Raw genomic sequence first — 22,403 nt, forward strand, 5'->3', positions numbered from 1 at the left:
GCTCCCCACAACTAGAGAAAGACTGTACACCACAAGGAAGACCCAGTGCAGCCAAAAAATTAATAAATAACCACTGGACTGGCGGTCCAGTGCTTAAGAATCCACCTTGCAATGCAGGGGATGCAGGTCTGATCCCCGGTCAGGGAACTAAGATCCCACATGTGGCCAAGCACCAAGCCCACACACTGCAACTACTGATTTAAAGGTCCATTCGCTGCAGTGAAAGATCCTGTATGCTGCAACTAAGACCCAAGGCAGCCAAATTAAAAAAAAAAAAAAAAAAAAAAATATATATATATATATGCACTGAGTCAGGTATTTAACAAATTGGGACAAAAATGATTATGAATGCAAACTGGGATATTCTGAGAAGGAAAAGAGCCCAGAGAGAGGGCAACCAGGATGACCAGCTTCAGCCTGGTTAGTGTGAAAAGACCTCTTAGCGGGAACAATGTCTAACCTGAGATCTGAGGGATGCGTTGAGGAGCCAGAAACAAGATTGCAGGGGCAAAAGGCCCAAGGCAGGAAAGCCCTGACAGATAATGCAGGAAAGGCCAGCATGACACAGTGAGACTGGAGAGGGAGCCCGCCTGGATCCTTAGAGCTTACTACAATGGAAAGTTATGGAATGAGTGTCATGTAATTTGGTTTTTTTTTAAAGAAGGCAATTCAGTCTGCTTTGTGGTGAATGAAGGAGGTGGGCAGGAGTACAAGGAGAGACAGTATAATAGTAATTCAGGTGAGAGAAGATGGTGGTTTAGATTAAGTGGAAGCAGCTGATAGCTAGAGAAATGGTGGATTCTAGATATATTCTGGAATTAGACTCAAGTTTGGGAGATGGATGTGGAGGTTTAGGCCTTTAGGTTGGGGAGGCTTCTGGAATAATCCAGGGTTCAGTGTGTGCAGCTGGATGGCTAATGCCTTTTACAGCGATGAGGAAGACTGAGGGTGGAGAAATTGGTCCACAACTAGAGAAAGAGACCAATTTGGGGCCCATTAAGTTTGGGATGTTGAGTAGACAATGGAAAAGTGTATCTGGAGAAACTCTCTGCCTCTGAGTTCTGGACTCAGCTCTGGAAGTCTCCTTTTGGCGGAACCAAATGCATCTGAAATTTCACATTTCTAAAATGAAGTCATTTCTTCTTCCTCAAATTTTTACGTCCTCTAGGTTCACCATCTCATGAAAAGACATCACAACTCAATCAGGATCAAACCGGAATTCTGGAAGGCCTCAGTATCAACATCAAACACAAAGCAAATCACTTGCCCAGCCAGTCTGTTGTCCCCTCTCCACATTCCTCACCTGGGCACCTCACACACTCCCCTTTCAAACTTTGGTCTAAAAATCTCTTGGTCCAACAAACTTTCTTCAAACCCGCAGTTCAGATTGAGGTCCCTCTGGAACACAATGTCATCCCATTTCTTACATTGTCACAGATTGCCTCTTTTCTTTTTTTTTAATCTGTATCATTCGCAGACTCCCTGAGGGCAGAGGAGGACTCTTTAAAGTCTGGTTTATAGTAGCTGCTTTTAAAGTCTTGCTGAATGAATGAGGATAGCATGTGGGAGGTGAAGTCAGAAGAGTCAACCGCAGCCAGATCACAGAGACCTGCACCTCCTTCACCAGCTACAAAGCTGGAGACAGTGGATAAAGCATTTGAATTCTCCGCTAACAGGTGAATTTTTCAAGTTGCTGTTACCACTTTCAGCCAAGAATCCAACTGCCTGTCCAACCCATCTTCCTAAATAATAAGGTGAGCTCTAAGGAGCAAAGCCTCAGACTGAGCGATTCTTCCAGTATCTTACTTCCTGCTACTGTTTTTCACTGCCACCTTTTTTTCATTATCTTGACACTTATTCTACCTAGGATGGAGGATATCACTATCTTCCAGCATCCTTTTCCTGCTTGTTCCTTCTTTCCAAAACTAGTTTAGTAGTTCAGGACCTACCTCTCCTCTATCCAGACACATGACCCCATATTTAGCGTAAAGTAAGTCCTGGTTGGATTTAAGCCAATCATGGAGTTTCATTCCTTACCCCCTGGCCAAAGTAAGTATGGAAGGAAGGATTTACCACTCACTGGCCCCCCTCTCCAATACTTTGGCCACCTGACGTGAAGAACTGACTCACTGGAAAAGACCCTGATGCTAGGAAAGATTGAAGGTGGGAGGAGAAAGGGATGACAGAGGATGAGATGGCTGGATGGCATCACTGACTGGATGGACATGAGTTTGAGCAAGCTCCAGGAATTGGTGATGGACAGGGAAGCCTGGCGTGCTGCAGTCCATGAGGTCACAGAGTCAGACATGACTGTGCAACTGAACTGAACTGAACTGGCCCCATCTCTGCAGCCCCTGAAGACTGTTCAGGGACTCTGCCCAATGCTGTGGTCCCTGTATCACAGGGAACTAGTTTGCGCCCAGGGCTAACTATTTCATTGCAGGCATGGATAATTTCAGTGCAGGCCTGACACTTCCAGAGGAGCAGCCCTCCTACCCTTCCAACACCTGAGCTGCAGAGGACCCTTGGGCACTGTGGATGCAGGTCACCTGGGCTTCCCGTGGGCAAGGGTGCCAACATAGAAGTAGGAGTTACGGATGGGCCAAATCCAGAGGAAACACCATTTTTCTTGACTGTGGACTGAGACCTACATTCTTTGCCTTTGAGGCTGAGAAATAGGCTGCTGCTGCTGCTAAGTTGCTTCAGTCATGTCCAACTCTGTGTGACCCCATAGATGGCAGCCCACCAGGATCCCCCGTCCCTGGGATTCTCCAGGCAAGAACACTGGAGTGGGTTGCCATTTCCTTTTCCAATGCATGAAAGGGAAAAGTGAAAGTGAAGTCGCTCAGTTGTGTCTGACTCTTAGCAACCCCATGGACTGCAGCCCACCAGGCTTCTCTGTCCATGGGATTTTCCAGGGAAGAGTACTGGAGTGGGGTGCCATTGCCTTCTCTGGAGAAAGAGGCTGATGATGACTAAAGTTTCTCATTGGCAGACACCTTTACACACAGACTTCTAATACACTAGGGACAAACAGCAAGAGAAGACTCAGGAACTACCCTCCGATTAAGCTTGAAACACTGGTTTTCTCCATGCCCACCTGAGGCAGCCACGCTACACACAGGAGTTAAATCATAGCTAGCAAACATATTTGGAATCTGAATACTTGAACTACACTCCCTGGCCAAACACACGGTACAGGCAGATGGGGGAAGGAGGCTTCCGGGCAGGTAGGCAAAATCAGGATGACCTAAAGCCATTCACAAATACTGTCACAGAACAGACCCTTTAGGAAGTACACACAATTTCCGTTGGAACTTGACGGAGGTGGTGGTTATGCAACATTGTAAATGTACTGAAAAGAAGTGAAGTGAAAGTGTTAGTAATGTCTGACTCTGTGCGAGCCCACGGACAGTAACCTGCCAGGCTTCTCTGTCCATGGAATTCTACAGGCAAGAATACTGCAGTGGATGGCATTCCCTTCTCCAAAGAATGACCAATCTAGGGACTGAATGGGAGTCTCCTGCATTGCAGGCAAATTCTTCACCATCTGAGCCACCAGGGAAGCCCATAAATGTACAACGTGCCACTAAATTGTACACTTAAAAATGCTTAATGTTATGTTGTGTGAATTTCACCTTAATTTAAAGGAAATACATGGGTACACAATTGTGCAAAGCCAGGTCCTTGTGGGCACCCCCACACATGTGTGTATACACACACACACACACAGACAGATTTCTATGAAATTCAGAGAGGTGCTTGCACATGGCAGAAATACTCCTCCCCTGCAGAGAGTCCCTGGCAGAAACTCCCAAGACATCCAGTCCTCAGGAGGTGCGTTCATCACCATGACACGCTTCCACGTTGTGGAGCACGATTTACCCTCCTTCAGGCATGTCTCACACCCCCTACTCTGCCAGTTCTGCATAACCTGCCTCATCTTTTCCCTCCATTTCTGGCCCCCTTGTTCTACAGGAGGCTCCCAGCAGAGCTCTTTGCCAGGTTTATTATGGAGTGACTGCAGCACGCTACTTTAGCCTTATTTCACTTCACAGCAGAGAAAGCACAGCAAGCACAACCTTGCTTCTGCTACCACACTAGTCCGACCAGCCCACCAAACCTCCAGCTCCCAATATACTGATGAGGAAACTGTGGCTCAGAGAAACTCATCACTTGTCCAAAGTCACAGCTGAGTTGGGCAGAAGTGAGGCAGGAAGGCAGTTTCTCCTATCAACTAGTTTAGGACCCTCATGGCCTCTTTGTTCTAAGCAAGCAGTAGATTTTAGACACAGACCTTTTAAATCTCTGAATCATAGTCTTACTGGCTATGTGACCTCAGGCAAGTTACTTACTGTTTCCATTTCCTTCTTCTATAAAATGGACTCAACTGTTGGAAGGTTAAATGACAGACTGAGTCTGTGTGGTGGCTGCAAACTTTTCACCCCACCCGATGGTACACATTCTCTGTTCAGTTCCAAGAGAGTTGACGCAAAGGAATAAACTGGAGGAAAAGGAGCACTGAGGGGAAACTCGACTTTGTGAAAAACACACTGAGAGATCTGGCTGCTTACTAAGTGCATGCTTACCACGGCAGGCAAGAGCTGAAATTGGAGGTTTTACTAAAATAACTGAAGATCGCTAAATCAATAGACCCCAAAAGTACTGTTTTAAAGCAATGTATACGAGACTTGAGAAGTGAAAAAGAGTCAAGATGCGTGTGGACTTTGATGTGGCCACCCGGCCCTGCACAGCACAGGCAGTTTCCAGCTGCTGCCTGTAAAAGGCTTATCGGACCCACGTTTGCACCAGCATCTTTGTGCTCCCAGAAGCTCGGTCAGTCCAGGAGCTGGACTGCCCACCACAGAGAATCTGGCTAGAAGAAGATGTGACACTGGCCAAACACACCAAGAGCCAGAGCGACAAAACCAAAAGGCAGCGGATGAGGAAACAAAAAGTTTTCAGGAGAAACTTCAGTCATTTCCAGTGGTTTCGAATGTCCGTTCTCTTTCCTTGATCCCCTAAAACACTTGAAGGCGGCACTGGGACATGAGCTGCCCCCCAACCAGGGCAGAGAGCAGCAACCAGGCCCAGAGCAGTGGGTGAAGTGCTGCTGAGGCCGTGGCTGGAGCAGCGGGGCCAGTTAGCATGGGGGTGGAGGCTGTGTTCAACTGAAGAGGTGTGGGCCCTAGAATCTGGTCAAATCGCCAGGAATCTGTGAGGTTCCAGCTCTCAGCACCGCCCTAAATCACCCACTAAGCTGAGTCCCATCCCAGCTGACATGTCAACCCTTTTATGGAGTCTGTGTTATGTGCTTCCTGGAAAATCAAACAGTGTACATCTCCCTTCAGAGAGCCACTAGCTCAGTTAAGCAATCTAGTAAGACCCTGGCAGCAGGGGAAGTCACTAATTAGAATAATGACTTACAGATCTGGAGCCTGTGGGCCTGGTCTGAGGTCCAGCATTGCTCTCCTGGGGTGAGCGTGTAACTCATACAAGTCATTTCAATGTGCCTGTTTTCTCATCCATTTAAGCAAAGGCAGGAGGAGGGGTAGATAATATCACCTACTTCAGAGGTTGTTGTTATGATCAAATGGGATACACAGGTCCAAAGAAGGCCCCCTGATGTAGGCACAAAGAGACACATATGCTAAGTGCCACAGGAATTCATATGCTATGTCTGCCGCCTAAGGACTAGAGAAGGCTGCATGGAATACCTTGTCCTACCCATATTCCCTCTGAACCTCAAACACACATGTTCCCGTCACCTCCTCATCTAAGAAAACTGTCCTGACCTTCCCTGTCCCCATCCTCAAAGTGGAATTGACCTTCCTGCTTCCCAATGTCATTATCTGGGGATGCAGTTAATAAACATGGGGGAACTATCGTAGGACACCCTAATAGTTTGACATAAAGCTACATGTTGAGAACTAAAGTCATGAAAATGAAACCATAATCATCATTAGTCATCAGCAATATGGGTCATTACTAAGAGATCACATTACTAAGAAATCACTGACATGCTTGAAAACACCCGAATCTAATCAAGGTGAATAAAATGTAACTAAAGGAAGCTGTAACCTAATAGAGTATGTTTTAGCCTGTCTGAAAAATGTTGACTTAAAAATCATTATCTATAGAGATTCTAAGTAGACTTTTGTTGTTGTTGTTTATTTGCTAAGTCATATCCACCTCTTTTGCAACCCCATGGACTGTAGCCGGCCAGGCTCCTCTGTCCATGGGATTTCCCAGGCAAGAATAGTTAAGTGGGTTGCCATTTCCTTCTCCAGGGGACCTTCCCAACCCTAAGTAGAGTCTAGCAAAGGAGAAATTGCATAATCAGAAATATTCATGCCCATCCAGCTTTGCCCAACAGTAAGATGCTGGACCTGGTGGACAAACAGATCCTGGACACTAGAAAGCCAAGCTCTCACATGGAAGGGACAGTTAACCATATGGTTCCAGGATCCAGATGAAATTCATATAGCCTCTACCACCTTTTGTTCCAAAGCCTGAATCCCAAGAAAGCTTCTAACGAATTAATTTTCCCCGGTACCTTAATGCTAAGGGAAGGTACACTGGATAACAGGCACTGGAAAGGTATCTATCCCTATAGCTTTGCTCTTCATATGTATGTTTTCTGACTATTAAAACAAATTGGAGAAGAATTCAGTTAAACTTTAGCCAACTGAACACATGCATCTATCGTTGATCTTTCCCAAATCCTCTGACATATATAGTAATTAAAAAAAAAAGGCATTAAGCCACAGGACAAATTAAACAGCCACATAATTTTAGAAGGTAGAAAGCCAAAGAACAAGTAAGAACTGATATGCAGACCCTGGGAGCCAAATCCTGGATTCTGGGCCAGCGACAAGGGGAAGTTATAAAGCACCTTGTTCTGCTCAACAGAACCCTTTAAAGGTGTGGGAGCTCGCACAGTGTGTTCTGAAAGTGGGTTGAAAGCGTAGCCACAAACAAGGGGTGGGTTGACAGTCTGCTTGTAAAGCAGTTACACCCCAGATACCATTCTCTATCATGATAAATGCTCTCCCCAACCCTGACAAAAGACAGAGATATTTATTCCCAGGAAAGTGTAGAACAGAGGGTTCCCTGGGTGGGAGGACACAGGGCCCAGGTGAACATACCTAACACTCAGGCCAGGACAGTGGAGCCTCACAGGACCATCTCAGGCAGCAGAGAGGAAGATTCTTTTCTGGGGAACACGACCAGTGCAAGAGGAAGGACCAGGTTCCCCAGGGAAAAGGCCCAGACAGCTCACCCTCCAGCAGTGGTTCTCAAATGGGGAAATGGGAAGTAAGGGGCGATGCTGCCCCAAGGGAACCCCTGGCAATGTCTGGGACATTCTTGATCATCATGACTGGGGTGGGAAAGACAATGGGGATGCGCTAAACATTCTACAATTCACATGAAGCAGTCCAGCTCAAAATAGAATGGTGACAGGGTGAGAAACCCAGACTTTCAGTAAGGACCAGAGTCATCCAGCCCCATGTATACACAGCGCTTTCCACATTCTCCAGTGTCACTCTCATAAATATAATTAGACACTTGAGAAACTGCCACGAAAGCCAGAGACTAAAACAAAAGACTGTGGGAAAACAAAAATGTCAAAAACCTATCATTAATACCCTCAGAGACTTCTGATGTTTGCTTATGTAACCTTATCTCTTTGTTGTTAAGGTGTCTAATGGTTTATGATGTCTATCTTCTTTGTGAATTATACCTTTTATCATTAAAAATATTCATCTTTATTTAAAATAAATTTTTTTAAAAAGACAAAAAAAAAAAACAAAACTACCCTCAGAGAAATTAGAGAAGATACTCAAACAAAAAATAAGCCAAGCCAAACTTAGAAGATGCTAAAGAAAAAAAGAAAGGAACATCCAAAGAACAGGAAAAGGCTCTGCTAGAATGACATTAAACAAACAAACAATAGTAAGGGTAGATGATAAAATTGAGGAACTCTCCCAAAATAGAGCAAAAAGACACAGAAAGGGCAAATATAAGACAACTGTGTCTCAGCTGGTAAAGAATCCACTTGTAATGCAGGAGACTTGGGTTCAATCCCTGGATTGGGAAGATCCCCTGGAGAAGGGAAAGGCTACCCACTCCAGTATGCTGGCCTGGAGAATTCCATGGACTGTATGGACCCCATAGTCCATGGGGTCGCAAAGAGTCAGACACGACTGAGCAACTTTCACTTTCAGAGAACCACCCCAAAGCTCCAATATCTAAAACCCGGAAGTTCTAGTGTAACAGAAGAGATTAACTGGAAGTGAAGAAATCAAAGAAATAAACCAGGAAAATGTTCTCAGAACAGAAGGACATGAATCTCTAGAGTGAAAAGGCTCACACAGTTGGCTGGACCCTAACCCAAAGACCATGAGTGTGAAATTCCAGAGAGGAAAACCAGGTTCTTGACAATGAATCCAGATCCAGATTGGGATCAGACTTTCTGACAGCAGAAACTGAAAGTGGAAGACAATGGAGCAATGCCTTTAAAGTTCTGAAGAAAAAATGATTTCTAATCTATTTTCAAAATGTCAATCAAGTATGATGGAAATAAAAACACATTCAAACACACAGGCATCAAAAATTTTGCCTACAACGCACCTTTTCTCAGGAAACTAATAAAACAGATGCTCTATCAAAAAGAGGAACTAGACTGTGCAGACAAAAAAAATAAAAATAAGGATGTAATAAAGATAGAGCCAAAGGGAATCCCAATAATGATGAAGGAAAATCCCAGGATGACAGCTGTGCAGCAGCTAGAGGCAACTAGCCCAGTCTGAAGCAGAACAGCAGGCTCATGGCATAAGTCTCCAACAAGAGACAGACAGAAGACTTGATACACTGGAATGCCTGGAAAGGCAAGTTCAGGATGAAACAGACATACAATGAAAACTAAGCAAGGGAAGAAGCAAAACAATTAGTAATTCCAGGGAAACAAAAAGCGGCACAAAGAAGGAAAAGTAATTATAGTACATTACATGGCTCAGCTGTGCTAACACAGTAGAAAAGATACAACGATGAATCAATGATCAAACGGAAATGACCATATTGCTCCTGGGGATGGGTGGACGGGATGTGGAAGATACTCTGAAAGAGAGCTAAGCCTCATCATTCACAGTGTGAAGGCAACAGAGGATTTCTTTTACCAAAATAACTGCTAAGAATTGAAAGTGCTTGCCTTGGGGGAGTGGAAGGACTTTTCTACAGAGAAGTGGAAAGGAATCTTTTGTTTTTCCATAACAGGATCTTATAAAACTGCTGACTCTTTAAAATTCAAGCCATTTGTATATATAACTTCAATAAAATAAAGCAACATTTTTTATTAATTGAAGGAAAACAGAATAAAGTATAAAGAAGTAAATTTCTAAAAATATTCTCCATCACTACTGATTAACATTTTTGTTAATCAGTTTTGTATCAGTTTTTACTGAACTGTACATGAAGCGTCCTCTTCCCTGACTTCTGAATACCAATTTTTCTCATGTTCAATTTGATAAGTGATAAGTTAATTTTATTAACATTTTTAATAACAGATCATTAACATGACAATGTTGTACCAATTTTTTTCTTAGACATTATACATATGCATATTTTTCAAAGTTGTAATCATGCTATATTTTGATTCCTGCTTTTTCACACTTCACATACCACCAGCCTTTTCATATATCTTTAAATATCTGTGGAAAGCAGTTTTTAATGGCTGTGATTACTCTAATACACATCATGCTATCATTTAACAAATCCCTTTTTACTATGCATTAATATGTTTACATTTATCACTATTATAAGTATCACTGTGAATAACATCATTGTATGTAAATCTTTGTGTACACTGAATGTTTCCCTGGCATAAATTCATAGAAATGGATCATTGAAAATGTAACTACCTTTGCCAAATTAACTTCCAAATGGACTGTATCAGTTTTTACTGAACTGTACATAAAGCATCCTCTTCCCTGACTTCTGAATATCAATTTTTCTCATGTTCAATTTGATAAGTGAAAAAAAGTTTTTATTTTCATATCTCTGCATATTGTGTTTTCATTGGCTATTGGCTTTTCTTCCTTGTGAGCTACTGGTTTATGGCTTGTGTCCCTTTTTCCAATGAGACCACATGGTAAGTTAATCCCTCCACAGCCTTGTTTATATCTGGATCTGTATGAATTAACACAAATCAGACCCATGGACCTGATGATGTGTGAATGCCTCAGTGAAATCAGGTTTCTAAGTCTCAATGGCCCCACTGAGGGCTGAGCTCTCTGGGAGGCTCCAGGCAAGCAGCATGGCAGTCAGGCACCTCTATGACACTCCTCACACTCCTAACTTTTCTTGGCACATCTCATTTTCTGCTTTCATTTTGGTCATATGGACTTCCCTGGTGGCTCAGGTGGTAAAGAATCCACCTGCAATGCGGGAGACCTGGGTTTGATCCCTGGGTTGGGAAGATCCCCTGGAGAAGGGAACAGCTACCCACCCCAGTATTCTGGCCTGGAGAATTCCGTGGACTGTTTAGTCCGTGGGGTCACAAAGAGTGGGACACGACTGAGCAACTTTCACTGTCATAGTATACCTCTTCTCTTTGCAACAGACTCTAAGCTCCTACAGAGGAAGAATCCTATCTGATGGATCTTTATGTTCCTCACGTCACCTATATTTAACAGATACTCATGTACTTGAAGGATAAAGGGTGTGGATGGTGGGAGGTGGGGGAGGATTGTGAACACAGGCAGCAGGAGATCTGGAACACTGAAGGAGTAGGGGGAGACCGGCCCCGACCTTTCTGGAGGCTGGGGTGAAGGCTGCACCAGAAGCACTTGGCCAGCAGAACTTCAGAAAGTGGTTTCCAGGGTTCATGTAATGAAGACTGACAAAAAGGAATAAAAAGGACAGGCAAGGATTATTCGGCCGCAAAAAGAAAAGAAGTACTGGTATACTCTACAACATGAGTGAACTTTAAGAACACGATGCGAAGCGAAAGAGACCAGACACAAGGGCCACATATTGTACGATTCCACTGGTAGGAAATGGCCAGAATAGGTAAATCCACAGGGACAAAAAGTAGATGAGTGGTTGCTAAAAGCTAGGGGGAGAGGAGAATGGAGAGTATTAGTGGGTACAGGGTTTCTTTGGGGGATGATCAGAATGTGTTCTGGAATTAAGTAATGGTGATGGTTATACAACTTTGTGAATACATAAAATCTGCTGAATATGAATAATACCTCAACTTTTAAAAAGGAAAGAGGAGTAAACTTATACATCAAGCAGTCTGACCCATGAGAAACTTCTGAGGAATCGCCTTGCTCATAAGACCAGCTTGCCTAGACTGATGCTTCCACAATGACTGACCCAGCAGCAGGATGTCCGGACTCCCCACTAACCCCCTGCTTTTAACGGAAGGACACCTAACATAAAACACACTGAAGAGATCCTAGAGATCCAGACTTGCTGGAGAACAGCACACATCCTGTCCAGTATTTTATCCAAATAGACCTGGAAGCCTTTCCGCTAATGGCATCCATGAGTTAAGAAATGAGTTTTACTGTGCTTCAGTGGACAACACATTACAATGACCACCTATAACCTGAATTAAAGAACTTCAATAACATCCAGACAGATGAGAATCCCCTTTAAAATGAGCTGATGGAGGAGATGTAAAGTCATGGGAAAAGTCCTTTCCATGACTATCTTTCTGACAGAGTCCCCTAAATCCAAAACACACCTGGTTGTGAGCTGTGCTGTGTGTATGTGCCACTTGCAGCCTGCTCCTCCCCCATTCCCAGGGCTTACAATCTGGGGGCTGAGTAAAGATTTACACAAGAATAAAATGAAATGCTAGACTAGAGCCTATAGATGATTTTCTCAGCTGAAATTCAAAAAAGGAGTTCAATCCTTAAGAGGGCTGGAGCCTCAGAGGAGGAGCTCATGGGATGCCTGGGCCTCAGAAGGACCTTCTCACTTTCCGCAGACTGGATAAAGACCAGAAACTCCCTCCTGCTGGATAAGGCCCCAGTCTGAAGACTGCAAGAAACCCTCTCACCTCCAGCCCTTCCCCATTCCTCCAGGGCCAGGGAGGCCACGAGAAACACCTTAATTATGAACCCTTAATCAGCTAACTGGGAAGGACAGCTCTTTGAAAATAAGCTGGGGTAAATGGAATTTTAATCAAGCTGGACAATAAGAATTAAATGCTTTCCCTCAGTGGCAGCTCTTACAGGGGGCACACTTGAGCCAACTCATTTATAATCCCAACCATTAGCTCATTTGAAAGAGGATGGTCTTTCTTCACTGGAACAAGTTTTGAAAAAAAGAAAGAGCAAGAGAGAAAAAAAGAAGGACGAAAGAAAGGAATGAAGGAGGAATTCAAACGTGGGGGAAGGGAAGGGGAGTGGAGGAGGAGGGCACTTACACAGACAGCCATGGTCAGCCCGAAAAGTAATTACAGCTGAGAAGAGTGTCTGAGTAATGGCCTGTCCCAGTGACCTGCCTGGGGAGTTTCAATACAAAAGGATGTCATGCCCACCTGTTGCTTTGTAACTAATTTAGCACAAACTGAACCAGCATTGTCCTCAGGGGCAGGCCTGTCACCTCCCAGAGTGCTAACCTCAGCTACGGCGAACACAGCAGGGCCTGAGCCTCAAACCCGTCTGGCTGCTTACAGTACAGGGGAGAACACGGCCTGACACTCAGGTTTCATCAAAGTAAACTCATGGAGCCTACTGTGTGTACACCCTGGGCCAGACAGCATACCACTGGAGCCAAGGGCAGCTTAAGAAGTTCTGCTTCCGTTTTCTGCTGCTGATACTGCCTCGGCCCCATCTCCACCAGACAAGTGAGGAAGGCAGCACCGCTGGCTGAATGATTCAATTCATTCCAACATATACAGAGCGTCCCAACCGCATGTAAAGAACTAGAGATGAGGGTGTGTGTGGGCGTGTTTGGATGGATCGGGGTTAAAAGATGAGTAAGTTACGTACTGCACCTGGAGACAATGTGTAAGTAGGGCAGGTATACAGCACGTGTGTGTGTGTGTGTGTGTGTATACACATGTGTTGGGGGAGAGGAGGTGGCGTGCTATGAGGAGATACATGAGGTTCACAGTTATTCATTAATGGTGGCTCTGATATTTCAGTTGTATCAGAATCACCTGGAGGGCCTGTTATATCAGAGTTGTCCCAGATTTTCTGATTCAGGAGGTCTGGGGTGAAGCCTGAGTCTGGATGTCTAACAAATTCCCAGAAGACACATGTTGGCTCCAGGACCACATTTGAGAATCAGTGTAGTTTAATTCAAGGGCTTCCCAAGTGGCGCTAGTGATAAAGAACCCACCTGCCAACGCAGGAGACATAAGAGATTCACGTTTCAGCCCTGGGTCAGAAAGATCCCCTGGAGACGGGCATGGCAACCCACTCCAGTATTCTTGTCTGGAGAATCCCATGGACAGAGGAGCCTGGCGGCTATAGTCCCTAGGGTTGCAAAGAGTCGGACACGACTGAAGCCACTTGGCATGCATGCACGTAGTAATTCAAATCCTTGCTGAGCACTGAGTACATGTAAGAATCCAACCTGGCACTTTCTTCACCTAAAATCGACCTGGAGAATCCTAGGCAGCTTAGCTCTTAGGAGCAGTTCATTGCTTGGGAAGGACAGAACCCAGCCCGCTCGGCACCCCCTGATGAACAGGCACCTACTCCCTTGCCCCTCTGGCTGAACTGTGAGCTTCTGGCGGCAAGCCTGATCTGTCCTGTAAGCCCCGCCCCTGGCACAGGTACTGGCGGCCCAGACTAGTGCTCAAGGAATGTTTGCTGACTGAGTGAATGAATGTTTTCATCCAGTCCTGGCAGCCTCAGTGGCGGGATGCAGCCCAGGCTGTGGGATGTGGGAGCTGAGGTGGTACCAACGGGATACTCAGAAAGGCAGGCAAAATGAGGCACGGTGGCAGAGGGAGCCTCTGGGTGCACATCCAGGGCATACCCAATGGAAGAGGGACAAACAGGCTGAAAATAGCAATTTTTACTTATATAAGAAAACTCCTAAAGGGAGAAAAGAAAAGCCTGGGGCAGACCCTATGGGATGGAAAAGACACCTGCCATTTGCTGGCTGTCACGGCCCTGCCCAGTTGCCGCCGCACACACACTCCAGTCAAGTCAGGGCTGGCAGACGAGCGGGAGTGACAACACGAAGGGGCGCCAAGCACAGCCTGGTCCTCCTTCCTGGGAAGAGGCGATACAGGCACCAGCACGAAGCTTCTTCCACAGCCTCACCGGCAGTGCAGCCTCCGGTACCACGCAGGGGACGGCCTCTTTATCAGCAAGAATGGAAGTTAATGAACACATGGACAAAATGCCCTTAATCTCCCAGGGTGGGGATGCGGTGGGGGTCTCTTTAAGGGCCATTTCAGCAGCAGCCCCTGGTGTCCCAACTATAGATACCATCCCACCCACTCTTCCATCCAGAAAAGCAACAGGCCTGGATACACTGTTAAATGAAATAGTGATGGAGTGTCCATGATGTAAAGGAGACATATAACACCATCGAGCTGATTCATGTGAGCGATTTAACAGAAAGAGCCCAGGCCCTGGACTTGGGCAGTCTGGCCTGCAACCTTCATTTTGCCTTTTATCAGCTGTTGCGGTGTGAACAAGTTACTTAACTTCCCTGAACCTGCACAGGAGACAATGGCAACTGGCTTTCTTTACTCACAGAGCAGGTGACAGGCCTCATGGAGGCGTGACACAAAACCTGCTTTGGACCCTGTAAGAATACCATTCAAGGACGAGGGTGTCATTCTTGAAGCCCAGAGTCCGACCCTCAGTCTGGAAAGGGCTGGCTTGTGTGGGGATGGGGACAAGAGGTGGCTGGGCCTCTACTCAGTCACTTGAAATGAAACAGCAGCCCCTTCCCCCGTGTTCTGCTCTTTCTATTAAAATCAACAAGCATCGCAGCACCAGATTAAGATCTCTCTAATTGCTAAGCTGTCACGTACCAGGTGAAAAACTCCATGATTTAGTACTCATCCCTACTCCACATGTTGACACTGACGGCAGGGATCTGGGGTGCCCCAGAAAGACACAAGTGGGACACCCCACGCCTGCACTCCCCATGCTCTTCCGCTCTACCCAGAATATCAGTTCTCCACGCACCTCTGCCTGTGCAATCTCATTCAGTCCGTTGCTTCTCAAGCTTTCACTCCCCGGGAGAGAAAAGAGATATGTGTTCAGCACACAGTGGGTGGGGTAGAGGGGCCCTGGGGTAAGTGACTGAGCTGGAAGGGGCAACCTGAGCCCAGGGCTGTCCATCTGAGGCCCCACCCAGCTGCCTTGAGGCTGAGAAAAATCCCTTCCTTGGGAGCTGGAAAGCTTTGAGTTGATTTAATAATCCCCATTTTACAGATAAGGAAACAGGTTTTGAGAGGTCAAGATTCTTGTTTAGAAGTGGATCCTGGCAATCCAGTGCGGGGGCCCACCATTGTAACCAGCCTACTGTGCCACCTTCTACCACTTCCTGCAAGCCAACAACTTCCAAAAGCTCGTCGGGACCACCGCCTCTCAGTTGGGACCATGTGGCACTCGGTTTCACACGTGGAGTGTTCCCTATTGCATAGGTGGACCTTTATGCCATCTGATCCCCCCTTTCTCCTCCCCCAGGAGACTGGCACACAGACCCGGCCCCAAATCAACACCAGCTGAACTGAACTGGGTTGAAACCCCCAAAGCTGGCCTGGACCATCATCACAGGCTGAGTGCCAGGCCAATTGGGACCATCTCTAACCCTGATGGAACCCTGCAAGGTGGCCATTATCTCCCCACTTTATAGGGAGGGAAGAAGTTGGGCTTTCTGATGCTCTCACAGAGAGAGAAGAAGCAGGATTCAAAGATGTTCCAGACAATCTAATACCCATACATTTACTGCCAAGCTGCCTCCTCCTCAGGGGATTTGAGACTGAGATGCCTCAGGAAAGATGCTTGAGACGGCATTGGGGGACGGACCCACAGGTGATACTAAAGGCCCCAGGGTCTGAAAGAGGGGATGACACTGTTGGCCTGCTGCTTACCTACATGCCTATCACTCCTTTGAAACTTAAAGAGACTCCTGCTAAATTTACAAAGCTTTTTTTTCCCAAGAAAGGGGGTGTGCCAGAAGCTCTATTTAAGAGCAATAACCCTAGTCTTTGGTTAACCTTTTAGCAGAAATGGGTTGACAGCCAAATGGGAATCAACTCAATTTAAGGAATATTCATTGCAGGCTTACCATGCACCAGACACTGGGCTACGAGCTGGAAACATGGTGGAGAAAAAGAAATACAGTTGCCTGTCCTCACAGAGCTTAGAGGGAAGGGAGCCAGACCTGCAGGCAGCGGATCTGGAAGGACTGAACTCAGGAGGGCTGGGAGACCCGGGGAAGGGCTTGGATGGCTTGCCACGGCCAGCCTGCCATGGCCAGCCTGCCACCGTGCGCAGCCTCCCGGGCTGGGTCTCCCCTCGCTTCCTCGTGCAGAGCAGCTGTCTGCCAGAAACTAAAAGAGGAACAGCAAACTGCTGAGGGCAAGGAAAGCTGCTCCTTGACCCAGGCACGCCAAATTAGGGCAAAACCAAGCCCTCTGGCTGAAAAGAAATTCAGCTGAGGCGCACAAATTTTAAAGACATGGGTGGTCTTGGGCTTAGTTTCTTTGTGACAGCCTCTCTTTCCTCCTCCTTGTACATTGCTATTCTGTATCTGAGGCTGCTCAGTAGTACCAGCTGCTGCCAACACATGTGTCATTGCTAGAAACTGATAGCCCCATGGAGAGTGGCTCTGTTTTGTGTTGTTTTAATACCATTAGGGCTCATCTCTTGAAACCCCAAATTCCGCAACAAAACCGCAAACACCCAGCTCCCCATAAGGTCTCTGACCCATGAACTTTAAAGCAGTGCTTCCCACCTTTTTCACATCCTGGCACACACAGAAAGGACCGCATCTGCTCAGCTCCCTGGAGGCTGCACACTGCCCCGCCCCGCCGGAGCTGAGCGGATGGTATCTGGGCACACCTGTAACACCATTTCTGATACACCTGCTGCGAAGCTTTGGTTCCCAGAGCGTAAATGTCACCAAACTTCAAGAGAATCTGACAGAAGTAAAACCAGATGGATCAGACGACCACATCCCAAACCCATATCAGAGTCCCAAGACGGGGGACACAGGACCTTTGGCCACTGCAAAGGCTTTGGAGCCAAAAAAGGTCATCCACCTTCCCCAGACGGAGAAGGAAACCAGCATTCCCTATGATGCAGTGCAGGCTAGAGATATAAATAGCTTCTAAAAAGGTTAGCAAAATGCAGAGATGACAAATCTACAGTAGGTTACTAAGGGAAACCAGGGTGCTCGGTGCCAGCATCTCACCTGTTGCAGCTGATGTCTGAAAGGAACACTGGAGCTCCTCTCAAACTCTGCTCCCTGGGCCCCTCAGGATGAGTGAGGGGGTACAGGGACCTGGAGGCCTGGTGACGTGAGTAGGCACTTCCTGAGTCCCACTGATGTTCCCCGCAGACCCCTCCAAACTAAGGAAAACCTTTCTCTGGGTCTGGTTTTCACAAGCCCACTCCCTCAACAGGGAAGAGTCCACCTCGAAAGGTTCTGTGAGGATGCTGGCCTGAAGGCAGGAGGTGTTCCATGAGTGGCAATTCCCTGGGCTTTCCCCTCCCGCTTCCCGTGATCCTGGGCCCTTGGGTGCTGCCCAAGGAAACACTGAAGGCGGGGCATTCCAGAAGGCGGGGCATTCCAGAAGGCGGGGCATTCCCAGGCTGCTGGCCCTGGAGATTCCCTTCTGGAAGGGAAGTGCTTTCCTGGGCACCCAGAGGGCTTGCAAGGGAGCCACAGCTGCTGGGCTACGACAAGTAAGAAACAGAGCTTGCCTGTCCCTGAACCAACCCCCGGGGACACCTGAGCTAAGGTATTTATAGCTCTCCTGTATGCATCCTTGAACTTGTGTGTATTCAAGTTAACACATATAGCCACAGTACACCCCAAAGCACACACATATGGATGTGTACACACTGAGGCAGTGACTAAATCTGGAACTCTCGGGAACCCAAACCCAGGCCCAACATACACCCTCTTGAGTGCGGGTATTCCGGGACCTGGGATAAACTGGGCGTCTGTCCTTCCCTCTTCAAGGTATCAAGTTCTGCCTCCCTGCCAAGGATTAAGAGATCAGCCGGGTGCTGGAGAGCAGCTTGCCAGGCAGCTCCCACTGGCTCATCTGCCAGAGCCCTTTCTACTTCCCCCAAGCTCCCTGTACAGAGGCAGGAGGGGAAAATCTCACCCTCTAGCCCCTCTGTGAGCAGACAGAGGGGCTGCAGAGCCAACCTCAGAGTCCTGAAAGCTGGGCAAGAAAGGAGAAGCACTGCAGAGGCCCAGGCCGGAAGCCAGACCCTCCAGCAGGCCCCGGGGAGAAGGAGGGAGTGTCCTCAACTTCCACTCTGAAAAGCCTGGCAGTAAAATATTGGGCCTGGGCCACCCAGGGTCTTGGCCAAGAGAGGGGGGCTTCCCTTTGGCCTAATGCTGGTGGTGTTGAGGGATGTGCCCAGGCAGAGCGCATGACCGGACTAACACTGCCCATCACACTCACATTCTCTCTCTCCACCAGCAGCAGAGGTGAAGGGGGAAACTGCCTGCTCTGGAAGGCAAGAGGTCATCTGTTACAGCCACCTCTTGAATTGTTCTAACATGTGCTTAAATACATAAATTGGACCATTGTTACATGGCTTTGAACTCGACTGGGGTCAAAGAGAGGACCCAATGGGATTCCCTGGTGGTCCAGTGGTTAGGACTCCATGCTGCCAATGCAGAGGGCTCAGGTTCGATCCCTGGTTGGAGAACCAAGATCCCACATGCCAAACAGGGCAGCTAAAAAATAAAAATTAATAATTATTTTTAAGAGGGAACCCAAGAGTAGCTGCCCAGACTAGAAGTCCCAGCCAACCCGAGGAAGGTGCTGTTGCTATGACTCAAACACAGAGAGCACCCAAGTACACAAGTGAACACTGTACTTTATTTTTTAAAACTTTTTATATTTTTTTCTGGCTCAGGTAGGATCTTAGTTCCTCAAACCAGGGATCATACCTGTCCCCCCTGCATTGGAAGTGCAGAATCCAAACCACTGAACCACCAGGGAAGTACCCACAAGTGAACATCTGAAAGTGCTGAGTTCCTTCCCCACCCCAACCTACCTCCCAAAGTAGCATAAACTGAAACCTACATATCCCACTTGGTTCTCAGATTCTACACTGAACTCTTCATTTTGCTAAGCGTTCTATCATTGGGGATGTAGGTTCTGATTGAGAAAGGAAAACCATCTGACACAACAGGGCATTTAGAGAAGGGAGCATTCAACTGTGTCCATGGGTAGTTTTGGGGACTGTGGGAATTCTGAAGTACAAAGTTGGCACCATGGCTCCACTCAAAAGGCTCTAGGATCTGGCATCCTAGTGGAATTTCTATTAACTCCAAATATAAAAAAAACTGCCCTCTTCCACCTGCTACCCCTTCACCCCACAGAACTGCCCACAGAGGAGCACAGTGATTTCTCCAAATATTTATTGCACATCTACTACTATGAATGAAGAAGAGTGGCAGCTGCTTTTCTACACATTAAACAATTTAATTTGGCCTACAACACTGCAGTGCAGATTTTAATTATCTACATTTTTACTCGATCACAAAGAAGGTTAATAATGTGGTAAGAATCACAAGAACAGTTCAGCCAAGCAGAGATCCCGGCCCAAGCTAATTTGGTTCCAAAGCCTATGGGCTTTTTTCTGGTGCCCATTAGACTTTAAAATTTCTCTATATATGTATATATCTTTCTTGATCACTATTATTATTGTAAGATTAATCTGATATCGATTCATAAAGGCATGAGGCCTTAATGCCCAAGTATAACACAAGTACCTCCTATATAACACATGGCATCTAATTCAAACACTTTCACCTATGCTGTCATTGGCCATGGGAGATCCCTATCTTAAATTTATTCTTTGTAGCCCCCAGGTGCTTAGTACAGGGTTAGGTACCATAGAGCTGCAAAGAGTCGGATATGACTGAAGAGATTGAGCACAGACACACACAGGTACAAAGTGGGCACTCATTTAATTTTGTTGAGGATTATGTTGCTAAGATTGCTTATGAGTAATAAACACTTGGATAATGAAAGATGAATTATTGCTAAGAAAAGTCTTAGACACTGGGAGAAACACCAAAGGGGCCTAGTCCACCTCTTGGTCAACAGAATAGGTGATCCACCACTGGGTGAAAAGAGTAAACTTTAATCACTAACAGGTTGATCCCACTAGGTATACAGCTTACAATCTCCACTGGAAAGAGCAACTGACTCTTTGGACCTGGGTTCTTTCCTCTGCAGGACTGGCATAAAACCCCCACACAGAGAATGGCTGTGAAGATTCCAGGGACCATGTCTACAGACATACAAGCAACCCAATCAACCCAGGTGGTATCTCAGCACCTCCCATGGCTTCCTGTGTATATAACCACCTCTAACCAGGGCAGATTCAGACCCATGTCCTAACCCTAGCAATACCCTTCAGTAGCTGCGTGACCTTAGATCAGCGACCTAGCTTCTTTGAGCCCCTTTCCTCATCTGCAAAGATAGTGGATCACCTATCTCACGAGGTTGTTTAGTGGAAAAGATGATATAATATTTGCATGTGGATGACCCTGGCCTGATATGTACAATAGAAGAAAGTCAGCAAATATTAGTCAGATCTGAATGTGCACAGAACAGCTCTGACATATACACGTCCTGTTGAACAGGGCTCATGGTCAAAAAATGGTCATGGTGACAAGTAACAAAGAAAAGGGAAGAGACACTAGTGAGAGAAGTTAAAATTAGAGACGATTCTTAAAAACCTCTCTCTCCTTTCAACCAATAATTTCAACCTGTTGTTTACCAACTGTGCTGCTTAAACATCGGTCTTATTTGACTGAATGGGTTCTGCCTCTTGCCATCCATGATAGAAGGAGTAGCTACAAGGCAGGTAATGAAAAGTGGCCCTGGAAAGCTAAGAACTGGTTATACTGGGACTTCCCTGGTGGTCCAGAGGTTAAGATTTTGCCTTCCAATGCAGGGAGTACAGGTTCTATCTCTGATCAGGAGCTAAGACCCCATATGCCTCTGGGCAAAAAACCAAAATATAAAACAGAGCAATACTGTAACAAATTCAATAAAGACTTTAAAAATCGTTCACATCAAAAAAATAAATAAATAAATTAAAATGAACCGGTTATACTGACCTGGGTCAGTTTGGTGAGAGGGGGTGGCCTTAGGCACCTCTCTCGCCAGCAGTCTCTCTTTTGAGACTACTCTGTAGAGTCTATTCAAACAGTGTCTCTCAGAGGCTCCTCTAACTTCACAGTACAGAAACCAGAGGTCACACTGAGGTGCCCCCCGAGAAGACATTTTCCAGAATCTAACCTGATACTACAATTCTGAAACCCAGATATAGATGAGTTACAAAGAGAACCTCCTCTTTATTGACCTATCAAGTATGTGCCAGACTCAACGCTAAGCATCTAGCATATAATATATGCCCAGGTGAATGGTCTGAATTTTTTACACCCCATCTTACGCATAAGGAAACTGCACTGTTGGACACTCCCTACAGACACTCTCTAAGGCCCTCAACTGCCCACATGTCCTCAAGAACTCAAGTCAGGATGACATGTAGAAACTTCCATCTGAATTTTCAGGTCTAATCACAGGGCTGGATTTTGCAAAACTTCATCACACATCTTAGGCCCACAGCAAAAGTGGGTTTGGGAAAAGGGTGGAGCTGGGACAGAGTCAGAAAGGAGACTTCAACCCTTCAGAAGCCACCTTTAATTTGCCAATAATGGTTAGAGGCTGACAGGAGGAGGGTGCGTTTTCTTTCTGCACAGTGATCTCAAAGAAAACCCAGACAAAGTCACCTGGCCTTCCTAGGGAACAACAACAAAAGCTCTTCCTCCAAGGTTCAGGCTGAACTCCTAACCCTTCCTTCCTCTCTCTGCCCCAGGGAGTGGCTTGATGGTTGTTGTTTCTTTTCTTTTTTTCCCTGTGGTCCTCGGTAACACCACAAATTACGTTTCCAGGGACTTGAGTCCCAGAGTGCAATGATGTTGTAATAAACATAACCAGGACCAAATGCCTTCCCATCATATTAGATGATGCCATTTCCCACCAATCAGGCTCCTCGGGCAGGCAGACCACTCACCAATGAGGGACCAGACAAAGGCTGTGAGGGGAGACCTGGTCATCTGCAACTAAAAATAAGGGCGCTTCAGGATTGGCTGCTGCCACTTTGCAACAGGAGTTGGGACCCACACACTAGGCACCACAC

General features: G+C 46.4%; 1 protein-coding gene across 1 annotated transcript in view; it reads right to left on the bottom strand.

Annotated features, from left to right (window-relative positions):
* Positions 1 to 22,403, bottom strand: part of RHOQ (ras homolog family member Q) — a 39,878-nt gene that overhangs the window by 16,264 nt on the left and 1,211 nt on the right. The gene's annotated exons all lie outside the window — the stretch shown is intronic.

The sequence above is a fragment of the Moschus berezovskii genome, chromosome 11 (genome assembly GCF_049115385.1).
Source record: "Moschus berezovskii isolate FMDL1 chromosome 11, NW_MosBer_1.0, whole genome shotgun sequence".
Classification (NCBI taxonomy): domain Eukaryota; kingdom Metazoa; phylum Chordata; class Mammalia; order Artiodactyla; family Moschidae; genus Moschus; species Moschus berezovskii.